This window comes from Solanum stenotomum, chromosome 2 (genome assembly GCF_019186545.1).
Source record: "Solanum stenotomum isolate F172 chromosome 2, ASM1918654v1, whole genome shotgun sequence".
Lineage (NCBI taxonomy): Eukaryota > Viridiplantae > Streptophyta > Magnoliopsida > Solanales > Solanaceae > Solanum > Solanum stenotomum.
The window spans coordinates 16770151-16789137 of record NC_064283.1 but is presented as its reverse complement, the minus strand read 5'-3'; the positions used below and the strand labels follow the sequence as shown (position 1 = coordinate 16789137).

Here is an 18987-nt window from a genome sequence, read left to right as displayed (position 1 = left end):
GAATCTCTCTACTTAAGTATTTATACCTAGTTGAGTGTTTTTAAATCAATAGCACTAGTCAAACATATAATTAAGATAGAAGTGCAGGATCATAATGGTCCCATTAGTTAATTATAGTTATTTAAAGTAATAATATTACATATTGAAGTTATGTGAACAAATGCTGAAAAAATCTTGATATGGCCGATCCATCACCAGCGGATGAAGCGAACCTCATCAGGAACTTTGATGGTCTTGCAGTTCCACCTCTTGACCATACTTTTTACGCCCTACACATGACTGTTACATATGAAGAAAACGTCGATTACTTTTTTATGAAATTTCGAAACATTGATTTCTCGATCGATGACATCATTTTAGATGCATCATTTGATGATATTTTTCCAAACCCTACCGCTAATGATGCGTTTCAAATTCCTAATTACCTACCTGATTGTCTCAGGTCGTAGCCAGGTTTGGAGTCGGGTCAAATCGACCCAAATAGCTTTGATCAACCTAGGAGTCAACTAAAGGGGGAGTTTTGACGATGCTTGTGGAACATTCAAGTCAACCTTGGGAGATTGTCTCAGGGAAGCTCTAGGCTCGAACCCGGTCCAAATGGACCATAATTCCTTTGGTCAACCTGGGAATGAATTGATTGGGAATTTTAGCAATTCTGCTAGAAATGTTGAGTTGATGTCGGAGGAAATTAGCAATTTTACAGGAAATCAGCAGCGGAAGGTGTGATAGTTATGGACATGTCATTGCCAGGGCTATTTCATAGTTGGAGCAGTTTGGGAGTTTTGGATAAAGTGTCTCCGTCATTGTACCAGGTTTCTACTGATGTTTCCGAGTACTTGAAAGTGCCATCTCTAAATTGTGGTTCCAATCTCACAAAAGGGCTGAAAAATCCGTTAGATCCAAACAAATCGGTACATTCTTCTCCGATTTAGGAAGTAATTCAGTAAAAGGTAGAGTTGTAGAACAAAAACTCAATGCTAATATATATAACTGTAGCTATTGTTGAAAAGGGAAAAAGGTAGTGAAGACTTAAATAATGTAACCATACCCCAAAAATCCACTGTATTTTCTTTGAGAGACAATGTTAATAATTATGAGGACAAAAAGAAGATTGCTAGGTTAATTAGGAATAGGGAAAGTGCTCACTTGTCAAGGAAAAGAAAAAAAAAGCATTATGTTTAGGAGTTAGAGGATAAAGTAAGAATACTTCATTCAACATTTGAATGCAAAGATATCCTATGAAATGGTGGAATATATGTTACTCTAAAGACACAACTTGGAGGTACTAGTGTACCTCCTCAGATGTTGCCACCCCCTGGGGTGTATCCCAATCCTCCTCCACGGATTTCATAAGCACAACCTTATATGATGAAACCATAAGGATCACAAGTGTCTTTGGTTCCCATTCCAAAGTTGAAACCACAGGCAGTAGCGCCAGTGCCAAAAAATAGGAAGAAGGTGGAGAAAAAGAAGAGTGAGGTGAAAACAAAGAAGGTTGCTAGTGTGAGCTTCTTTGGTGTGTTGTTCTTCAAGCTGCTCTTTTGTGGGTTCGTTCCTTTATTGAATGTGAGATACGGAGGTATGAGGGAACCATTTATGAGTGGAGATTCTTGTGAGTGGATCTTTTGAAAACATCATGGAAGAGTTTTGACTATTGACGGGCCTGTGAATTGGACTGGTTATTCTGGGAAATATGGTGGAATAGATTATAGCTCACAATGTGGCTGGGGAGGTTAGGATGAAAGCAATTAGCAAAATACCAATAAGGTTGCATATGAGTTTGTTTACGTGGGGCAGTGGTACTGATCCTCTAGCAGCCTCCTTGTATGTTCTGAGGAATGATACACTTGTTAAGATTGACGGGAACTTGATAATTGAGTATGTATTGGAAAGTGAGAAAGCGATGGCATCTCATGGGGAAGTGCTTATAAGAAAAATGGAGAGGCGGGAATTGCCAACTACATTAGTCATTTTTGAGTAAATCTTATAAATACGACTATTTATTTTCTCTATGCCTCTATATTTCACGCTTAGAAGGTCATAATCTAAAGTTCAATGACTAGTATATCTTATAAAATGAATCTTTCTAGTTAAAGATTTATACCTATTTGAGTGCTTTTAAATCAAGAGCGCTAGTCTAACATGAAAGAAAGAAGTGTAGGATCATAATGGTCTCATATAGTTATTCGTAGAGGCAGAGCCAGGATTAGGAATTTGGGGATTCTAAACTTTAGGATAAAAGAGAAAAATATTGTAAAACATACTTCCTTTTTAAAAATAAAAAAACTTTTGTTGATATAATGGGGTCGGATGATTTCTTTTCAAAATATTTACAGAACCTTACATAGGGAGTTGGGGGAGAAGTACATATGGTCTCACCTATTTTAGAGTCCATTTTGGGTATTTAGGGGCCAATTTACAAGAATTAATCGATTTTCTTAGTTTTTCGTGCATTAGCCCATGAATATTTTGGTGATATGACTTCCAGAAAATTTCTTCGTGAAACCCTCTGTAGGGAGTTGTAGGGAGTTGGGGGAACTGTACATACAATCTCACCATTTTTAGAGCCCATTTTGGGCATTTAGGGGCCAATTTACAAGAATTAGGTGATTTTTCAAATTTTCGTGTGTGTTAGCCCATAGATATTTTGGTGATATGACTTTTGGATAATTTCTTTGTGAAATCATTACGAAACCCTCCGTAGGGAGTTGGGGGAGTAGTATGTAGAGTCTCACCATTTTTAGAGTCCATTTTGGGCATTTAGAGGTCATTTACTAGAATTGGGCGATTTTCTCAATTTTTTGTGTGTGTTAGCCATGAATATTTTGGTGATATGGATTCCAAATGATTTTCTTTGTGAAACCATTATGGAACCCTCCGTAGGGAGTTGGGAGAGCAATATGTACATGTTCACCAGTTTTAGAGTCTATTTTTGGTATTTAGGGCCAATTTACAGGAATTAAGCGTTTTTCTCAACCTTTAATGTATGTTAGCCCATGAAAATATTGGTGATATGGATTCTGGATGATTTCCTTGAGAAACATTTATTGAACCCTCCATAGAGAGTCGAGGGAGTAGTAAATACAGTCTCACCATTTTTAGAGTCCATTTTGGGAATTTAGGGGCTAATTTAAAGGAATTAGGCAAAAAAAAATCAATTTTTTGTATATGTTAAACCATGAATATTTGGGTGATATGACTTCCAGATAATTTCTTTGTGAAACTTTTATGGAAACTTTTGTAGGGAGGTGGGGCAACAGTTCATATAGTCTCACCTTTTTTAGAGTCCAATTTGGGCATTTAGGGGCCAATATATAGGAACTAGGTAATTTTCTCAGTTTTTCATGTGTGTTAGCCCATGAATATTTTGTGATATGACTTCTTGACGATTTCTTTGTGAAAATATTACGGAACCCTTTGTAAAGAGTTGAAGGAGCAGCACGTACAATGTCACCATTTTTAGAGTCTATTTTGGGCATTTAGGGGGCTAATTTACAGGAATACAGTGACTTTCTCAGTTTTTCATTTGTGTTAGCCCATGAATATTTTGGTGATATGGCTTTCAGACGATATTTTTATGAAATAATCACGGAACCATTCGTAGGGAGTTGGGGGAACAGTACGTACAAATATTTTTATGAAATAATCAATTTTGGGCATTTACGGACCAATTTACAAGAATTGGGTTATTTTCCCAATTTCTCGTGTATGTTAGCCCGTGAATATCTTGGTGATATGGCTTCCGGATGATTTCTTTGTGAGACCCTTACATAACCCTACATAGGGAGTTTGGGGAGCAATAAGTACAATCTCACCATTTTTAGAGTCCATTATGGGCAATTACGGGACAATTGACTGGAATTGGGCAATTTTTTCAATTTTTCATGTGTTATGTTAGCCCATGAATATTTTTGTGATATGGATTCCAGATGATTTCTTTGCGAAACCTTTACATAGCACTCTGTAGGGATTTGGGAGAGCGGTACGTACAATATTACCATTTTAGAGTTTATTTTGGGCATTTAGAGTCTAATTTAAAAGAATTAAGTAATTTTCTCAATTTTTCGTTTGTGTTAGCCCACAAATATTTTGGTGATATGACTTTTGGACAATTTTTTTTAGTGAAACCTTTACGAAACCCTCCGTAAGAAGTTTGGACATTTAGGGGACAATTTACCCACATATCACAAAGCCTATTCCAATTTTCTGGAATCAACTTAGGCACTTAAATTTTATGAGTTTCTTCCTCAAAGCATGTATTTTCGAATAGCTATTTGAACTTGTAGCACCATTATTGTATAATATTTTTCAAAGTTTCCTCACAGCTATTTTTCATGTAATGATCATCCAAATTAATCTCAAACTTCTCCTAAAAAATAAATATGTTTTGAAGAAACACACAAAACAATCAAAGTCCCATTTATATTAACATAATAATCATCACATCTGCTAGCATAATAATTAACTTTAAACTCAAGTGCCCTTAGAGAATCATAGAACATAGCATTTTTTTTTTACACTCATAAATAATGTTTTTGACAGCCTACCCACAATGCTACTCTTTCCTATCTCAGTGAGGTAATATCACAAATTGATAAGTTAAAGAAGAGACTTTATATGAAAAGGGAACAACAAAAATCACAAACTTCATCTTGTCAAGTGGCCCAAGATCATTCTTCCCAAACATCTTGGAGCCTTAGGTATTTGGAACCTGATAGGGAAAAATAAAATCGTCCTAAAGAAATGGGTTTGGAGGCAGAGGCGTATCTAAGGGGGGTCACCGGGTTCACGTGAACCCATGGTCCCCTCCCGAGATCATATATAATAGTGTTATATTTTTGACTTTTTTAAAAAAAAATTGAAATATAGATGTGTGAACCCACACTTGAAGTATCACATAATGCGATTATGACTGGGTGCACCTCTCTCCACGAGGTTAGAAATTTGAATTTTATATTTATCTTGTTTTATTTTCCTTTCAAAAATTAGGTTACACTTCTCTAAGTGGTAACTGCTATATATATATAAGAATTAATTTTAGACCTATAATTTAAAAACTTTAACGGTTTTCGGTAGTAAAATCCTAAATGTCGAACCGATCAAATTTATATCATAGATCAGCATTTTTATAATAGTGCATCCATCATCTCAAAATCCTAGATACGCCTCTGTTTGGAGGTTTAACAATGAAGATGGTGCTCTCTGAAAAGAAGTGATTCCTGTGAAACATATAATATTATCATACTAGTGTATTCATATCTCCGTATGATGTTTCTCCATGGAAGAGCATAGCAATGCTCACGAATATTGTGGAACTGCACGATTTTCACACTAATTCAATCAAGAAAACATACCCTAGTCAGTTATAACTTTCTTCTTTTCTGAAATTAAGCAGAAATACTTGATCTTATACTCTTGAAAAAACCATTTTTTCTTTCTCTCTGTTTATTTGTTGGATTCCAAATTATTAAAATAAAACATTTTACAATTTACAGATTTTGAATAGGACAAAGGAAGAGAGTAGAATGTTTTGTCAATATTTCCTTACAATCATACTCTAAAACCAAAGTACACACTGAGTTCTTTTATTTTTCAAAGAATTTTTAGTGATTCTTGAACTACTCTATGTGTGATTCATTATAATGACACAAGAAACTGTTATCATTTTAAAAAATAGGGAAAATGCATAAGTACCCCCAGCCTATGCCCGAAATCCCAGAGACACACCTAACCTATACTAAGGTCCTATTACCCCCCGAACTTAATTTATCTATAATATTCTACCCCTTTTCGGCCTACGTGGCACTATCCTCGAAAAAAATGTCAACATGCGCTGGGCCCACAAGAGAGTGCCACGTAGGCCAAAAAGGGATAGAATATTACATATAAAATAAGTTCGGGGGGGTAATAGGACCTTAGTAAAGGTTAGGTGTGTCTCTGGGATTTCGGGTATAGGCTGCGGGGGTACTTATGCATTTTCCCTAAAAAATAAAATGATTGTAGTATTTAAATCATGACAAACATGGAGATATGATTGGATCGGACTACAAATATAGTGAAGTTGGTACTACACTAATTGATCAACAATAACTTAAAAGTAGGAAGAAGTTTTTGTGTTTTGTGCCCCTACCTAACATATATTGGTATCTTTTTCAATTACATTCATTTTTTAACGATTTGCATCCTAACATCGATATTTTCCTTCAAAATCATAAAAAAGATGTATATTCTATTGTTATTTGTAACGACAAAATAGGGAACATAAATTCAAATATCCCTTAAAACTAATTGTGAGTGGTAGATCGTGTATTTCTTATACTACTATTTTAGTTTCTTGTTAAAAAATTAAAAACAGAGCAGATATACTTTGAGTAGAGAAGAAAAACCTCTGGCGACATCGTCTTTGACGGAAGGAAAATATCAATACCTTTAGACTGCAAATGATCTATTCCATCTACAAAATTTCAACTCGTTAATCAAATTTCAAAAGAACATCCAAAAATATTTTGAGGTTCATACATTGAAAGTAAAAAAAAAAAAAACTTAGAAAAAATAAATAAAAGTTGCAGAAGAATATGTTTTGCCCGACAAAAGAAGAAAGATTGGACAAAGATTATGTGATTTGACACTATGGTGTCAAATAACGAAGGATTAATGATTATGAATGAATGAATTGTGTAATCGACTGAAACTTCAAACTAAGAAATGTTGGGAAAGGATTGTAATCTAAATTACTATGTATTAAAAAAATATCTTATAATAATTATTGGTAGATGAACCAATCATCCATATAACAGGTAGAAGCTTCAAACTAATAAATGTTAGGAATGAGAAAAGGTTTTGGAATGAGAAAAGGTTGTATTTTACTTGGTATTAAGAAATAGGGAAAATTGTATATAATAGCAAACTATTAATTCAAATTAAATGTTATAAATATGCTTTGATTTAATTGTACCCTATAGCAAACTATTGCTATTTTCGCAACTCTCCCTGGTGGAATCTCGCTCACCACTCTCGTTTGGTGGCAGTCTCACTCGCCTCTCTCGCTTTTATACAAACACAAATGTATAAAATGAGTTTGTGTTTGTATAAAGCGAGAGGAAATTGTATACATACATATATTTTCATTCCCCTCTCTCCCCTCTCCCAGATCTAGCTCGCCACTCTCCCAAATCTCGCTCGCCATCCTCGCCTCTCTCTCTTATACAAACAGAAACGAAATGTATAAATTGCGCTTCTGTTTGTATAAAGCGAGAGAAAATTGTATATACACATGCAAATACATATATCTTCGTCCTATACACTTATAATTATACAATACAAATATTTCTCTGCCCAATTTTCTTTTGCCTTTCTCTCTTTCTCGTTTTATACATATACAGATTATACAATTGATCTTTTGTATACAACTGTTTTCTTTTGTATATGTATAGCGAATTATACAACTGCCTTCTTTGTATATGTATAGCGAATTATACAACTATTATTTTAGTATATGTATAGCGAATTATACATATATATGTTTGCTATGGAGCGCAATTATGCAAACTTTGCTAAAGCATACAAATACAAATTTTGTGTTTGCTATATGTGAAAGTTGCTCGAAGAAATATGCCACTATAATAACTACTGGCAAATGAACCAACCATCTATTACATAATCGGTTTCAGTGCATCTAGTATTATTCACTTCTTTTTTTGGATAATAATATTATTCACTTGGTTTAATAATTATTAATAAAATTTATATTTTAAAATTGTAGTTGTTGGACTTTTAATGCTACCTTTATACAATTAAAATATTATTACTTATTAAGATCTTAAGATTAAATTTTAATTTTTTTATTTAGTTTAAGGATAAAATGGTAATTCAATTTTTCACAGCTTTCCACTTTTAATAATATATGATATATGATAAATGATATAAATATAAATAATACTAATAATAATAATAATAATTATTATTATTATTATTATTATTATTATTATTATGATAATATAATATGATGATTATATGATATGATGAGGATGACCCTTAAATTAAATATACATATAGATTATAGATGATAAATATTATTAAATAGATATTTTAATTAGAAATTAATCTAAGGAAGTGTAAAAGTCATTAACACTTTTATTACAATGATACAATTGAATATTTAAATTAAATAATTAAATATTTTTATAACATTTTAATTTATAGTAGGGGTAAAACCGTAATTCAACTTTTAACTTTTTTTGTTTCCACTTACAAAAATATATGATATGATATGATGATTCTGCACATACATAGGAGATATGGAGGATATTCTTTTTCCTTTTATATTTTTGTCATGTAAATATTCTTTTGATATTTTTCATTTTCCATTTGATCTTGTGAATATTCTTTTAGGGTTTACATTTAGATGTAAATCTTACTTGTATAAATATAGCCTAATTGTATAACTTTATTCATTCAGAAAATACAAGAAGAATATTTTTTATACTGTTCTTCATTTATTTTTTTCATTGTATCAGAGCAGAGTTCATTTTATTTTATTTTTATCCTTCCGCTCTCATTTTTTTTCTCTATTTTCTCAAATGGTTGAAGTTGAATCATCCAATACTCAAATCACATAAAAGAGTGATAGAATTCATGTAGTTAATACAGTGGATTCATCACATGCTTTCTACATTCACCCTTCTGATTATCCCGGCATGAACCTTGTCTGCACTATTTTTTTACGGTAGGAGCTATGGTGGCTGGAGAAGGGTTGTTATTATAGCTCTTTCAGGGAAGAACAAACTAGAATTCATTGATGAATCCCTAGTTGTTCCTACTAATATAACTCTTCAAAAGGCTTGATCAAGATGTAATGACATGGTCTTGTCCTGGTTACTGAATTCCCACTCGAAAGAAATTGTTGAGTCTGTTTTGTACTCTCAAAGCGCCAAAGTCTTATGTCCAGGTAGATTTGGTCAGGCTAATGGTGCCAAATTTTTTCAACTTCAAAAGGATTTAAATGTTGTAGTTCAAGGAAATTCTAGTATTTTTGCATATTTCACAAAAATGAAAATTATGTTGGAGATGTTAGATGCACTAAAAACTTTTTCTAATTGTAGTTGTGAGTGTGTGTGGGGAGCAAAAGAAAAGAGTATAAAATCTCATCAAGATGAAAGGTTGCTTCAGTTTCTTATGGGTATAAATAATACTTTCATAGGAGTTAGGAGTAATATTTTGTTATCTTTCCTTCTTCCCACTATTGGTCAGGCTTATTTTCTTGTTATTCAAGATGAAAAATATAAAGGAAAATCCATGCTACTCCTGCTTATCTAGGAGAATCAGCATCCTTTCTCGCTGGTAATGCAGGAGAAAGGAGGTTTAATGATTACAAAACTCAACAAAAAAATCCCAGTAAGAAAACTTCTTTGTTATGCAACTATTGTAAGAAGATAGGATATATTATTGACCAACGCTATAAAATTCATGGTTTTCCTTCTGATTTCAAGTTCACTAAATCTAAGAAGTATCAAAAGGGCAATATTGCCAGTAATGTTTTTAGAACAGGAGAAAGTACTCATCAAGGAATGGAAAATTATTCAGATGTGAATTCTCTCGGTCAAGAAAATATGGCACCACTTCTACAACTTTTACAGAAACTGAATCAAAAGAATGATGGATCTAATAACGCATCTACAAACCTCATTTGTGTTGGTATGACCAAGTTCTTAATTCTTGTGCTTACCTTTTTAAAGTTGACAATTATTCTTGGATATTAGATAGTGGAGCATTTGAGCATATGACTTTTGATAGAAGTTTTTTCACTAATTTCAATCCTTTGCAAAAACCTATCATGGTAACTCTACCTAATTCTCATAAAGTTAAGGTTACTAATTAAGGATTTTTTTCTCTTTTATCCAATCTAGTTCTACAAAATGTTCTATGTATTCCTTCTTTCAGATTCAATCTTATCTCAATTCACAAATTATGTAAACAACTTTAAAAATATGTGTTTTTACCCCTAACGCTTGTTTCATGTTATAGGTCCCTTCAATGAAGAACCCTCTGGTACTTCATAAAGAACAAGGAGGTCTACATATCTTCAAGTTAAGTTAGCTAGCAGTTTCTACAAAGTGCCTACCTATTTCCATTCTTCATAGTCTATCCTTTTCAAGTTCTTTAATAAATGTGTTTACTTCTTGTTCTAGTTTCTTTGATAATGTAAAAGAGAAGTTATGGCATTGTAGGTTAGTCCATATGCCAATGAGTAATATGAAGAGAGTTTTTCGTGTCTCTAAATCTTGTTCAAAGTTATTTTCTCCTTGTGTTATTTGTCCTATGACAAGGCAATCAAAATTATTTTTCCTTCTAATGTTGTTTGTACTAAGGCTACTTTTGACTTAATTCATGTCGATACTTGGGGTCCCGTATAAATCCACTACACATGATGGATATAGGTATTTTCTTACAATTTTTGATGACTTTAGTAGAGCTACTTGGACTCATATACTTGGCACTAAATCAAATGTCTTCTCTATCCTTCAATCTTTTATTTTATGGTAGAAAGAAAATTCAATTCCCAAGTTAAAATTATCAGAACTGACAATGCCTTTGAATTAGGTTGTGGGAAAATTCAATCTAATTTTTTTTCTTTCCAAAGGAATTATTGATCAAATTACTTGTGTCCACACTCCACAACAAAATGGAGTAGTGGAGAGAAAACACAAGCATTTATTGGAAATGTCAAGAGCTCTTTTATATCAATCTCACCTTCCTATTAGTTATTGGGGGGAATGCTTGTTAATAGCTACTTATCTTATAAATAGATTTCCTTCCAATGTTTTGAATTCAAAAATCCTTTTTGAGATTTTATTCAAAGTTAAATCATCTTATTCTCATCTAAAGTGTTTTGGTTGCTCTGCTTTGTCTCTACTCTTTCTTTACATAGAATTAAATTTGATCATAAAGCTTCACCTTATGTGTTTATAGGATATCCATATGGAAAAAAGGCTACAGAGTGTTTGATCTACAAACCAAGAAAATTTTAGTTTTCAGGAATGTTATTTTCCATGAAGAGTATTTTCCCTTCTCTTCACAATCTGGTTTACTTTCTACTTTATTTCCTTCTACTACTACCATTTCTTCTGATTATCCCTTAGAATATCCTTTTCCCACATCAAATTCAAATTTTGATTGTTCTTCTGATTTTGATAATGTTCTTATATCTACTAGTCCTTCTAAATCTCCGTCTCCTTTCAAGGTTACTTCACATATTAATTCCTCTATTGATATATCCCCTATATCTTCTTATACCTTACCTATTGTTCAAACTATACTCATAAAATCTTTCATTACTTAGAAGACTATTTGCAATGCTCTTCATCTTACTGATGTGACTTCTTCTTGTTTTTTAAGTCCTTTTTCTCCTGAGTCTTTATCTTTTAGTGATTTATCTTCTAAAAATTCAGTCATGCTCAACTTTGTTACTAGTATGCATGAACTTGTTAGCTTTTAGTAGATCATATGGATGCAGAAAAAGCAACATATTCAGGCAGCTCACCATCTGGGTTGGTAAGAAGCCATGGATAAAGAACTTGCAACTCTAAACCTTAACAACATATGGGATGTTGTTGTGTTGTCCACGGGTAAGAAGGCTTTGCCATCTAAATGGGCTTATGAGGTAAAGCAACACTCTAATGGAAGTATTGAAATACTAAAAGCTAGATTAGTCATTAGAGGTTATTTGCAGAGAGAAAGTATTGATTATAATGATTTTTTTCTCCAATAGTCAAGATGACCACCATCAGGTGTATTTTAATTGTTGCACTGAAGAATGGATGGGGTGTTTTTCAATTAGATATGAACATTGCTTTTGTACATGGTGATTTTAAATGAAAAGGTTTATATGAAATTTCCTCCTGGTCTTGCACCTCATTCTCCTAATCATGTATGTTTGCTAAAAAAAAATCACTTATGGACTTAGGCAAGCATCCAGACAATGGTATGCTAAACTCGCTTCTGCTCTCAATTTTAAAGGTTTTAGTCATGAATGATTATTCTCTTTTTTAAAGAAATCTGTCAATTCTATTTCTATTATGGTTGTATATGTGGATGACATATTGTTGACAGGAAACAATGAAGCTGAATTGCACGCTTTAAAACTCTTTCTGGACAAAGAATTCATAATTAAAGATCTTGGTCAATAGCATTATTTTCTTGGGATGGAGGTTGTGAGAGAACCTACATTATTTTCCAAAGGAAATTCACATTGGACTTGCTACAGGAGTTTAATTCTCTACATTTGTCTCTTGTTTCTTCAGCTTTGGATCCTAATGTCAAGTTACTAGCAAATCAAGGGATTCCCATAAAAGATCCTACATTATACAGACGTTTGTTAGGTAAGCTCAATTATCTCACTCATACAAGGCCTGATTTATCCTTTACAGTGCAATATCTGAGTCAATTATATGCAAGATCCTCGTGATCCTCATCTTGCAGCTACTCTACAGGTTCTTTGTTATTTGCTCAAAGATTCTGGTCTTGGTCTATTTATGTATGTATCTAATTCTTTCAATTATCATGTGCTTATTTACAATATTGTAGATGGAGAAGGTTATTCCCTTTTAATAAGCATAGAGGACCAAATGGTTAATTTCCACTTTTCATTAAATTGGTAAAGAGGGTAATAAAAAATAGCTTTCTTAATAAAATTAAAATTTAATAATTATTTCTTAAACCAAAATAATATTAAATGTGGACCATAAAACTAACACATATGGGCTATAAAATTAACATTTTATTGGTAATTAGTATTTGGACACGTGCGTTCCATTTTTTTTTATAAATTTATTTCATAAAAGTCGCAACTCTTCATTAAAGTCGCAACTTTTCATTAAAGTCACAATTTTTTCATAAAAGTCACAACTTTTCATAAAAGTCGCAACTTTTCATGAAATGGAAGACTAATTTTGTAAATAAATAAATAAACAGGGAATTCTAATTTGTGGTGGCGCCACGTAGGCGGGCCTAAGGTTCTCTTTTTTATATATATATGATTAGAATGATTAAATTTCTTTGAAAATATGAGTGTAATGAGTAATAAAATACAATAATTATAAATATAAATCTTTAAAGTGACAATAAACACCAAATGAGGGGCATATTAAATGTTTAAAATTAATTTCTTTCAAACAATCAACTGTAAAACTTTGAATATTGCTAGTAGTTAGCAAACTTCTAATTAAGTCACAAATGACTGATTTGAGCCTAAATAAAAATACACATACAATTTATACAAAATTAAATTAAAAAAGGCTAATAGAGAGAAAAAAAACTACAAAAATAAACAAAGAAGAAAAAAATAAAACCTACACATCTTCCTTAAGACTTGATTCAAAACAACACATATAGAAAATGAAATACAAAATCAGTACATATTTTTTTGAGCTCTAATGAACACTTTCTTCCATAACCAATCAAAATTCAATAGTTTTCTTCATCGAGTCAAACTAAAATATGAATGAAATAGTACAATAATGAAATAGCAAGTGTTTCACTACTTTAACTAAAGAAGGGAAAATGATAACTTTGGGTAGGGTTCTCATGAAACAAAAATGATAAATTTATATAGATAAAAATAGAGGAATACTAAAAGAAATCATAAAGCTTCAAATCAAATATTTGGAGGTTAAGAATATGAAAGACATGAGAGTAATGAATAGGGAAAATGCATAAGTACCCCCCCAACCTATACCCGAAATCCCAGAGACACACTTAACCTTTACTAAGGTCCTATTACCCCCCCGAACTTATTTTATATGTAATATTCTACTCCTTTTTGGCCTACGTGGCACTATCAGGTGGGCCCAACGCATGTTGACATTTTTTTCAAGGATAGTGCCACGTAGGCCGAAAAGGGGTAGAATATTATAGATAAATTAAGTTCGGGGGGGTTATAGGACCTTAGTAAAGGTTAGATGTGTCTCTGGGATTTCGGGCATAGGCTGGGGGGGGGGGGTACTTATGCATTTTCCCTAATGAATATTAAGAGTAAGAATTGAATATGTAATTAGATATGAGTTATAAAGATGAATATATAAAAGGGATAAAACATAAGTACCCCCNCCCCCCCCCCCCCCCCCCCGAACTCATTTTTTCGTATTTTTGTGCCCCTTTTGTGCTAACGTGACACTTTCGACCACCAAGTTGATTGTGTTTGTACACACGCCTGCCATGTGTGTAATTATTATTATTATTATTTTAAATAACTTTTTTCTAAAAAAAAAAATTTAATTTTTTTATTGTTTTTAAATTTTAATTCTAATATTTATTTTAAAAAAATCTTCTTATTTTCTTTATCGTGTATTTAAATTGCTCTATTTATTTAATCTTGTATCTAAACTTTTTTTTTACCTTCCTTCATTATTCATTTCTTTTATTTTTGTCACGACCAAAAATGGATGTGATGTCACTCGTCTTATCCCACCAAGACAAGTCAGTCTAAAACCAAAATAATACGATAAATGCAGAAATTCATAAGTAACTTAAATATACCTCCAAAACCTAGTTGTCACGTGTACTACCCTCTAATGTATTAAGATATAAAAGAAATAAACAAGTCTCAAATGATGTTGTCTCTAAAGTAGAACAAAATCATAAATAGGAGTGAAATGGTCTATTGAGATGGCAATCAGCTACCTCACATGTGCGTGTGGGGGGGGGGGGTGCACGCGCATGTTTGTGTGTATCCAATTTGTTCACTCACCACTTGCCTTCAAGAGAGTGTACAGACTCTTCTATGTCACGTCTGCATTTATGGTGTATTTATTTCATTTTAAATTAGTTTAGGGGGGGTAATAGGACCCTAGTTAAGTTAAGGTGTGTTGTTGAGATATCGATCATAGTGTGGGGATAGTTATGTCTTATCCCTATAATAAAAACAAATAAAGAAGGAAAATAATAAATAAACAAATAAATAAATTAGAAAAAAAAGGATTAGTGCAATTCCTATTAAAGTGGTATCTCAAAGGACCATTATTCTTATTTATGCTCTTCCAAACTTATAAAAACAATATTCTTTCCCATGTGCTTTCAACATTTAATTCGCTGGACTTGATCAACCAAACATTAACTATATGTGATTCCAAATAGAGTACATAACGAAAAGTAATGACAAAGAGTTAATTGCATTCTTATTTATTATTAATAATGTAGTTATACTTTTGTACAATTAGCAATATAAATTTGGTGTATGCTAGTTAAATCATTACATATACGTCTCAAACTTTATAACTCTTGGGTATTAAAGAAAACTTTAATGTGTATCATATAACTATTGAATAAAGTGTGTGTATATATTATACATAGAGAGATGAAAGGTCTTTCCAATTAAGTTATTTATGATTACTCATTTTAATAGAAAATATTTTTTTAATAAAAGAATAAAATGATTAATCAACTTTTAAACAACAAATTAGTAATTCAACTTTTGACTTAGACTCTTCCCACTTTTAGTAATACTAGTTTTTGAGAACGTGCGTTGCAAGTTTGTCCCATATAATTATTATTAAACACTTCTAATGATCGATCATTTCAACAACTTTTTAATCTTCTTCATTCTTTAACCTCTCCATGAAACTGTAGAAATGGAGGTAGAATATTGAACATGAGCCAATCTTAAGCTACTTCCAACATTACAAGACATTAGTTAAGATACAACAGAAGTTGGAGGGATAGAGAAACCTGGATTCATTAAGAGAATGTTATATCACCACAATAATAATTTTAACAGTATTTGCTAAGATTACAGCCATTAGAAGTTGGGACTGAATATAACCCTATAAAAAGAGCTCAAACTACAAAAACAAAAACCTATTCTACAACTTCATTTAGCTAAGAATCATCAGAAGAATGCAAATATTTTGAGACGACATCCACATATTCTTATAAATGAGTTTTGTGCCTGAAACAATTCCATCAAATTGTCTTGCTTGCCCGGTGACCAACACCCAAGCAGTTTGTCATGAGACCCATGATATCAAACATCATGGACATTGAGATCGCTTAAGATCATTTTTCATATTCCTTATGTTAGCAAGTGAAAGCACACTGAATATAATAACAAGCCATGAGCAAATATTGTATCTGCTAACATGGCACCAAAGACGCCGAAGATGACGGCTATAAAGCCGTAGTAATCTATAGGAAGGTCTTGTGGACCGACCAGCGAAGGCATGTATGGTTTCGCCGCCATATTCGAGTAAAAAGATTCAATGGGATTTGCAAATTCAGTTGTTCTTTGGATGACTTAAATAAGGAACCTTAGGTAAGGGAAGATGAAAAGAATCAAATTATTTAAGATTTTTTAGCCAAAAATTTAAAAGACCCATCAATTACCAACTTAATTGTTTGACCTTTGATCTTCATCAGTTTGCTCACAAACAAGAGATGAAGAAGGAATTAAAGAAGTATCAGGCCTGCAAGAGTCTATTGACTTAAATCATAATTATGAGTATTTTACTGCAATATAATTAATGTAGAACAGATAATTGCTTCTATTTATATAAAAAGGGTAAAACAATAATTCAACTTTTAACTTGGTACTAAAATACCCTTATAGTATCAGAATTGGTACAAAAATACCCCTCGTTTACCTTTTGGCCTCAAAATACCCTCGGGGTTAACCTTTAGGGACCTATTTTGCCCTTTTGACTAACAGACTACTTAGAAAATATATTTAATTATTTCATTTATTACGTGGCATGTTGTAATTGGTTGGAAATTTAATTAATTAAAGCCTAATTTGTTTGACCCAAACCACCCTATCCACCCGGATCCACCCGACCCATCTTCAAAATACCCAACCCATCCAAATAAAACACCCATTACCCATTTCTTTAAACAAAACCCTAAACATTTCCCCCAAATTTCATCTGTTAGTTCTTGAAGCTCTTTTGGAAATCATCTTCTTCATTAGATTTGTTAAATTTTGTGTTGTTTCAATGTTGACATCTTCTTCTGTTTCTTCTCCTCAACAAGTTGAGTCTCATACATGTAAGTGTGGATTGATAGCAAAATATTTTACTGCTATGACCCGTGAGAATGGTGAACGTCGATTCTTCAAATGTTGTCGTCCTTGCTCATTCTCTTGTGGTTATTGGATTGGATCGTTAGTAAACTTCCAAGTCATGCGTCATTGATGACTCACAATCAAAAGATTGAATTAGATTCAATTCGGAAGGAAAGAAACCGATTGAAGAAGATCCTAAAGGAAATAGGTGGCATTGAAATTCATAAACCAAACATTGATTCTAACTTGAATGATATGACTTTTTTTGAAAATTCAAATTTGGAGGATAAAGTTTCAAACTTGGAGTTGGAACATCATATTGAATGTTCTAATTTGAAGAACTTGGATGATAATAAACTGAAGTGGAAATTGAAAGGGTTTCAATTGATAAGCTTGCTTCTGATCTTTTGGGATATTATTGTTGGTTTTGTAGCTGCCAAGTTGATGTAGTGTATTGTAGTTATGTTTGAACTTCTTTTCTTGGATCGTTTGTAATGTGTAGTCGTGAGTAGTTTGGTGTAGCTCTGTTCTAGTAGTGTGTAGTCGTTAGTAGTTTGGTGTAGCTCTGTTCTAGTAGTGTGTAGTCGTTAGTAGTTTGGTGTAGCTCTGTTCTAGTAGTGTGTAGTCGTTAGTAGTTTGGTGTAGCTCTGTTCTAGTAGTGTGTAGTCGTTAGTAGTTTGGTGTAGCTCTGTTCTAGTAGTGTGTAGTCGTTAGTAGTTTGGTGTAGCTCTGTTCTAGTAGTGTGTAGTCGTTAGTAGTTTGGTGTAGCTCTGTTCTAGTAGTGTGTAGTCGTGAGTAGTTTGGTGTAGCTCTGTTCTAGTAGTGTGTAGTCGTTAGTAGTTTGGTGTAGCTCTGTTCTAGTAGTGTGTAGTCGTTAGTAGTTTGGTGTAGCTCTGTTCTAGTAGTGTGTAGTCGTTAGTAGTTTGGTGTAGCTCTGTTCTAGTAGTGTGTAGTCGTTAGTAGTTTGGTGTAGCTCTGTTCTAGTAGTGTGTAGTCGTTAGTAGTTTGGTGTAGCTCTGTTCTAGTAGTGTGTAGTCGTTAGTAGTTTGGTGTAGCTCTGTTCTAGTAGTGTGTAGTCGTTAGCAGTTTGGTGTAGCTCTGTTGTAGTAGTGTGGTGTAGTCGTTAGTATTTTGATGTAATGTTAGCAATATACCGGTTACAACTGATGTAATGCCATCGTGTTTTGCTTGTTGAAAGTTGTTAGCAATCTTGTTGATCTCTTGATTGTAATGGAAAAGTTAGCAATCTTGTTAATGTTAGCAATCTGCATTTTTACCATTTACAAAATCTGCATTTTTACAGCAATCTGTAAATTTTTACAGCAATCTGTAATCTGTAAATTTTTACAGCAATCTGTAATCTGTAAATTTTTGCAGCAATCTGCAATCTGTAAACTTTTACAACATTTTTACAGCAATCTGTAAATTTTTACAGTAATCTGCAAATTTTTACAGTATTTTTACAGCAATCTGCGCATTTTTACAGCATTTTTACAGCAATCTGCAAATTTTTACAGCATCTAAATTATGGATTGCTTTTCAATTTTACACAAATGCAGGTTAACAATATAATATGATCTCAGCCATTTTGTCATCTGTACAACTTAGTAGACAACTAAAATTAAAGAAACACTCCCAACACTAGAAATTATCAACTCACTCAAGTTCAAAAGAAATATCACTGGGGATTCACAACTCACAAGATATGTTAAGCCTACCATCAAGACATCTTCCCAGATAAAGCAACATACATAATGTAACTGGAAAACAAAAAACAACAACTACATAGATAAGTACTAATGGCATTGTCATATATTTTGAACCCACAAAAACTTACAGACACTTGTTCAAGACAGAGTAATATCAAAAAAGTCAAAATATTAAGTTTCATCATGCCATTACATAACACCGGAAAACAAAAAACCAACTTCATAATGCAA

General features: G+C 32.6%; 1 pseudogene; it reads left to right on the top strand.

Moving 5' to 3' along the window:
- The first annotated feature begins 179 nt into the window (after positions 1–179).
- On the top strand, positions 180–1981 carry LOC125855744 (bZIP transcription factor 17-like; annotated as a pseudogene).
- The last annotated feature ends 17006 nt before the right edge of the window (positions 1982–18987 follow it).